Source organism: Amphiura filiformis, chromosome 2 (genome assembly GCF_039555335.1).
Source record: "Amphiura filiformis chromosome 2, Afil_fr2py, whole genome shotgun sequence".
Classification (NCBI taxonomy): Eukaryota; Metazoa; Echinodermata; class Ophiuroidea; order Amphilepidida; family Amphiuridae; genus Amphiura; species Amphiura filiformis.
The window spans coordinates 81,436,288-81,443,663 of record NC_092629.1 but is presented as its reverse complement, the minus strand read 5'-3'; the positions used below and the strand labels follow the sequence as shown (position 1 = coordinate 81,443,663).

The window sequence follows — 7,376 nt, the reverse complement described above, 5'->3', positions numbered from 1 at the left end:
TTGCTCTGGTGGGGAGAAGGTTAAAGGACTGTACACCTCTGGAGGAGAATTTCCCTTTTGGCAGAGGCACTGCGGTTTGTTGGAGGGACAAGATTACCTTGGGATGCGGACCTAGTGGAGTGGCCATGACTATTACTAACTGTGGAAAAGATGTTACATAAAGGCAGAGGGAGGATGTTGCTAAGGCTCTTATAGACCATGATGTTAAGGTGGATATTGCGACGATCGTCAAGTTTGTACATAGTGAAGTATTTACAGGATTAAATGAAAATGTCACCGTGTTAGTCACAAAGGCAGCAATATGTTGCTATGCATCATCTATACAGTGTAAAAATGAGGAGCCACCATCACCATTCCTAACATGTACTCGCATGTTGACCTTTGACCTCCTTCGAATTGCTTTGTGGGCTATGAGTATCTTCGGATTTTTTGGAAACGTATATACTTTGTACGCCAGATTTAAGCTAAGGCACCAAAGTAATAAAGTCCAATTTCTTCTGATCACAAACCTCGCAATATCTGATTTCACAATGTGCATATACCTCATCATTTTGCTTTCAGCAGATACATACTACACAGAGTTTTTCCCATCTAATTCTGAATCTTGGCGAAGTAGTGTGCTGTGCAGGTTTGCTGGAGCCCTGTCTGTGTTATCCAGTGAGGCTTCAACTTTCTTGATAACTCTGATAAGTGTGGACAGATTTCTGGGCATAAAGTACCCATTTGGAGGCCGACGGATAGGTACAACATTATCTCGTGCACTAGTAGCAGGGTTGTGGCTAGTAGCATTAATTTTTAGTGTCTCCTCTTTTGTACTCTCAAAATTGGAATCTAATTTTTATGCTGTTTCAGAGGTTTGCGTCGGTCTACCGATTTCACAATTGAAGATATACAACGAAACCACTGTTGGTATAAAAACTGAGTATGCCGGACTCTTCACATATAACATAGATGACCAAGTATCACATAATACGCATGATCATAGCAGATCGACCATGTACTTATCCATTGCAATGTTTACGGGTCTGAACTTTGTTTGCTTTATAATCGTGGGATTCTGTTACGCAGTCATTTTTATAACTGCTCGAAAAACTACCAAAAACTCTGGACGTTGTCAAAGATCAAATGAAGAAAGACGTATGGCTATGAAAGTATCTCTTCTTGTTATCTCAGATTTTTGTTGCTGGGTTCCAATTGGGATTATATCGATTCTTGTCCAGGCTGGTGCAGTAGAAGTCAGCCCTACAGCTTATGCCTGGATAGCAACATTTGTGCTGCCTATTAACTCCACCCTTAATCCCTTCCTATATACCTTGGGTGGGTTTTTATTTGACAAAGTTAATTGTCAATGTTGTAAAAGAGAAGGTCAAGACGAGAGCATCCAAATGACAGAAACTGCTAGATAAAGAAATTTTGTGTACAGCATCTAATGCATGTAGTGTACTACTGTACTAGTACATAAACTTTCTCATTCTTACAATTTTTCGTTATGGTTTGATTTTTATGTATTATCATTGTCCTTAATATTTATACTCCAAATTCTGTATCCTTTTGTACAGCAACATTCTAATTATCACAGTGTATTATCAATAAAATTAATATTTATACTATAAATTATATGTTCTAGTGTACAGCAGTTTTTAATTATTACAATGTATTATCATTATAGTTAATTTCTATAATGCATATTCTGACAGCAACTTTCTAATTATTAGAAAGTATTATCATTATGCTTAATATTTAAAATGCAAATTCTGTGCCCTAGTGTACAGCAACTTTCTAATTATTGCAATGTATTATCATTATACTTATATTTACTATGTATATTATGTGCCTTAGTGTACAACAGCTTTATAATTATTGCAACGTAATGTCATTATCATTAATATTCATAATTCAAATTCTGACAGCACTTTTTTAATTATTACAAAGTACAGGGGAAAGAAGAATTACGCATCACACACTAGCACAATTAAACTTGAATTTATAAATGGAAACATAACAAATATTCCAATGTAAAAACTCCGGACATACCTGCCTGTGCGGGGACTTGAACCCCAGACCTCTCGCTTGTTGGGCGAGCGCTCTACCACTGAGATACACAGACTGTCCCTGATAAACAGGACTCAAGTGTGGTACTTATGGATATGAGCAGTCGGGGTAAACAGTACAAAAAACACATTACATACCAATGTACGAGATCAATTAATGATGCTTACCCGCCAGCCTATATCAATATTACAAATATTACAAAATATTACAAATTATAAATCATTATGCTTCATATATATAATGCAAATTCTGTGCCCTAGGTAACAGCAACTTTCTAATTATCATAAAGTATTATCATTATGCTTAATATTAATAATGCAAATTATCTGTCCTAGTATACAGCAACTTTCGAACTATTGCAATGCATTATCATTATGATTACTATTTAGAATGCAAATTCTGTCTTGTACAATAGCAACATTCTATCTCTTAAAATATTCGTTATGCTTTTATACCTATTATACAAATTGTATGTCTTTAATTGGTGTTGTTACAATGTATTATTGTTATGCTTAATATTTATAAATCAAATTCTGTGTCTGAATGTACACCGACTTTCTGATTATTACAAAGTATTATCATTATGTTTAAATATTTATAAATGTAAATTATGTGTCCTAGTGGGACAGCAACTGTCTAATTATTACATTGTATTATCAGTATGCTTAATATATATATTGTAACTTCTGTGTCTTCGTTTCGTATCTTCGTTATTCTTAATATTTATAATGCAAGTTCGATGTCTTAGTGTACAATAACTTTATAATTATTACAACGTATTTTCCTTATGCTTAATATTTATAATGTAAATTCTGTGTCCTAGTGTATAATAACTGTCTAAACATTACAATGTACGGTATTATTTGGTTTCTTAGTGTACAACAACGTTCTATTTATTACAATATCATTATGCTTAAAATTTATTAATACTGCAAATTCCTAGAGTACAGCCACTTGTTAATCATTACAATATATCATTAAGATTTTATATTTAAACTGCAAATTCTGTTTTCTAGTGTACAGTAACTAATTATCACAATTTATTCTGATGCTATTATGTTAACTTCAAATTAGGTGTCTCAGTGTACAGTAACTTTCGAAGTATTACAATGTATTATTGTTAATCTTTGAGACTTAACCAATGGTAATAGACAATACAAATAAACATTAACAAGAAATGTCTTTAAAAAGACAACGCCATGGATGAAGATCATGTTTCATAATTTAGCACTGCAAGTACTTGGAATGCTAGTAAATTTGAATGTTTGGCACAACTAACCGGGTGCGAAATATTGGCATTTATTGGTAAATACCACCAATGACATACTAGGAAATACTCAAAATAGGTCTACATTTAATTCATACTTGTAGCCTATGTAACAAACGGCTCAATTGAAATCACATCCTCCGAGTTTTACAACAATCCAACAATCTATATTCAGACAACCTTAAGAATGTTTGCTGCTTTAAAAGGATTTCATATCAACCAAGTTTCATGACAATTATCCTACTATCTATTTTCAGTAATTGTTAACCTTGATATGACCATGATTATTTTGACGCTTAAGGTCTAATTGTGATTACATGCACCACGTTTTATGAAAATCCGACTATCAATGCTCAGTGGACATCAAATGCGCTTGACACCACTTTGAATATTCTGACAATCCAACACAATATATACTTAGTCGACCTCAAATGACCTTTAACCATTTTGGCACAGAATTGTTATCCGCAATCTGACAATCTATACTCAATTCACCTTGGATGACCTTAACCTGACCTTCAACATTTTCCGCTTACTAACCCATCATGTCCATAACAATATAACTCCTTCAAATTCTTCTCAACACTTTTATTCATAACTCCAAATTCCTGTCCTTTTACCTTTTCTGTGTTTTACCATTTACCAATATTTAGTAAATTACAGCTAAAAACCATTAAAAGCATGGTATTTTATAATAAGATATATTTATTCGCAATGTATAGTTTACTGGTAGTTAGTACACGTATCACATTATAATCACATCAAAAAGACTGATTACTCAATCCCAGGGATTCCCGGGCTCAATCCAATCTTTATTTTCTGAAGGTGTTGATTATATTGTTATACCCAGCTTGGTTCCTGTCTGGTCAGATAATTGCTCATTATTATTGTTGAATTAGTGGTCATACTTGTTGACAGCTTATCAGTAGCGTGGTATAAATTATATCCTTTTTCATAGAGCAATTGTTCAAAATGTTTGATGTCAAATGGTTCCTAAAAACCTTATTTGTGAACGGATTTTCATCGTTGACAAAACAAAATGTATGTTTAATATATTAATTATTTCATTAACAGCAATTTCCTAAGTTTCCGTCCATAAATAATCACAGAGTGTGTATCATCTGTTTACAAAATAAGTGTTTATTTTCAGATTTCTAATTAGTCATGTTATCAGTGTAGATGATAAGAGGTCAAATCCAGACCTTGCTCATATTTACATTGTTATAGTCAAAAACAGATACTTTGTCCTGGTAGTCCCTGGCAACCCAGTCTGCATGTGGCTCAGTCGCAAACATACAAGACAGAAACCGGCTGTGAAGGCGCATATATGCACGTAAACAACTTTCTTATAATAAAATCCGTTTTTGAGTATAATAAAGAAAATCATGCATATGCAAAATGAAGGAAATGGCTATTGCCAACTTGGTAAAATGCATACTCGTAGCCCAATCTTGTACATCATAGCACCCAGTTTTGGTTTATGGTTTCTAAATGTTGCAATTAAACATTAATTCTTTCAAATATGAAGCGCTATAACCCAAATCTAGAACAAACAATCATTATATTTAGAAAGATATAGCAAACTTTCCATGATAGAGATTGGATAGAAGACAAAGTACACCCAAATTAAGTGTCAATTCAGAATTATCCCACCATGGCGGAACAGCACAGTCCCCTCAGTACCAGCACACATCATAGATCACCTCTGCTTTTTGTTGAGAGAGAAGTTTGTCCTTAGGAGGAACACGCATAGTGCGGTGTGGTTTCATAGTAAGGGGCTGTGCAATAATTATGAGCCCTGGGGAGGGTTAAATTGGGAGTGGGCAAGAAATGTTTGGGGAGCCAAAAAGGGGGGGAGTTGGGCAAGCAATCTTTGTCAAGCCGAGAGGGGGGGGGGCAAGTGATTTTTGGCACACATTCTTGGGGCACCTATTAATTAAAACGATCTAAAAAGGCTTAGGAAAACCGCACGGAAACGCTTAAATATGCACATTTTCCTGGTCTCTGCGCTCGCAACATGTATGTAGATCATTTAAGGTTTGCAAATTGTGATCCCAAAAATTTGGCATGTGCAGGGGGGGCAAAGATTTTTTGGCGGGCCGAGAGGGGGCAGGCGAATTTTGGCGGGCTGAAGGGGGGGGGGGGGGCAAGAGATATTTGGCGAGCCGTTTTGAAATTTTACCCCCGGGGGGCTCATAATTATTGCAGAGCCCCTAATAGAAAACCCGTGGACATCAAAAAGAGGTGGACATATTTGAAACTAAGCCCTACACACGAACCAGTCGCAAATCATCCATGATGCAGTCATGTCTACAGTAGAATTCACCACGACCTTTGCAGGACTTAAACCCCATTAAAAGCTATTAAACCAAGATAACACTCATTGAAAACAGCTCAACTATGTTAAATCAGATCTTCTCTGGTTAAATCCACACTACACATGTTTCTGTTTTACCTGTGCGTATTGCAATGAGCTGGTATTATAGTTTCAGTTGGCTGAACGATTATAAAGCAAACGCAAGGTAACAATACTGTGTGGGCCTTTGTTTACGAAATGAGACAATAGTCTGCATATTGTTAACCAGCATTCTTAAAAATGAGAAACATAATGGTTGTAGACTTAACACGGTTTGGAAATAATTTCTTCAAATTTTTTGGTGTTATCTGTCGTTTACATATCCTTCCTAAAGCACCAAAGTGCGAATATTTCCAAACACCTAAATTAGCTAAAGATTTAGGACATGTTATAACACTATATTTTCTAGAATTTCAGAGAGTACTTTAAATATTTTTCACACAGTGACGTTAACTAGGCAATGCCCATAATTATACCTATAACATACACTGTTTGTAGAGGTAACGCGTGAATGCTATAACAGACATTCCAAAGTCAGTATCACTGATCATGTTACCTCCTCTACAAATTATACCATCAATTGGGAGGACTCAAAAGTCATCGACAGAGAAGCTGACAAGACCACTATATGGCTGAAAGAAACCATCTGGATACACCGAAAAGGAAAAGACACTATAAACAAGGACGAAGGGCCTACTCACTCGACACCATCTTTGACCAAAGATTAGTGATTCCTGTTGCCTTTAAAAGAAAGCAGTCAGATGTGATGAGTTGCCAGTCTGATGAAACCACTAGTGTAGTGGTGAAACGTCACTTAAAATGTGAGTTTTATCTTCATTATTATTGGATTTGCAAAAAAGCGAGCTTTGTTAACAGAGGTTACTTGTATATTTATGAATAGTAATGAGCTTTATTTGCATACTCTGTCTGAAATTCCATTACTCCACTCTGAAGAAAACATGTACATGTACAAGTCATGCAATAACCAATGAATTTCTAATTTGGTAGGGTGATAGAGTATGATCACATGTTGTGCTGTATACTTTAAGTCATGTTATTTGCACATTTATGAATATTAATGACTTTTATATAAATAATACAAAGATTCTTGTCATTTGATTGGTCACTCACTATTGATTAGTTTTGCTATTTTAAAGAAAAAACTATTGCACTCCACGCGAGTGCAATATTCCATTTTCCATTGCACTCACTTGCAGCTTTTGGCAACGCTGACATACGCGAGCGTATATCGCGCACGGTGACCACCTCGATTCGCCAATTGTAGGTCTGGGTGTTGTTTCTAAAATAAATATAAACTGAATATAAAATAACATAATATAATTTATTTTGATTTCCTGGTGATATATAAAATTAATTAGAAGAAAAGGAATTTATATATGAGTTATATAAAAATATAGGTTATTTTCGTTCAATGGAAATAATATTTTCATTCGGTAAAATATAAACTGGTCCATTCAACTCGGCAATGGAATGGAACAGTCCATATTTCACCTCATGAAAATTTTCTTACCATTGTACTCATAAACATTCAATATTTGTATACCTTTTGCATATTCGTTTTTATTTACAAACCTTTTTTATTTACAAACCTTTGTTGTGGGGGCACATTAATTATAAATTACGTAATTCTAGTCACGAGCTATTGTAAACCTGCATAAAATAATTGTCTACTAAAATACA

The 7,376-nt window shown here is 34.8% G+C and overlaps 1 non-coding gene across 1 annotated transcript; it reads right to left on the bottom strand.

The window, feature by feature from the left end:
* Positions 1-2,035: 2,035 nt before the first annotated feature.
* Positions 2,036-2,107, bottom strand: Trnav-aac (transfer RNA valine (anticodon AAC)). The gene has a single exon. It is a non-coding gene; the product is annotated as a tRNA-Val (tRNA).
* Between the last annotated feature and the right edge of the window lie 5,269 nt (positions 2,108-7,376).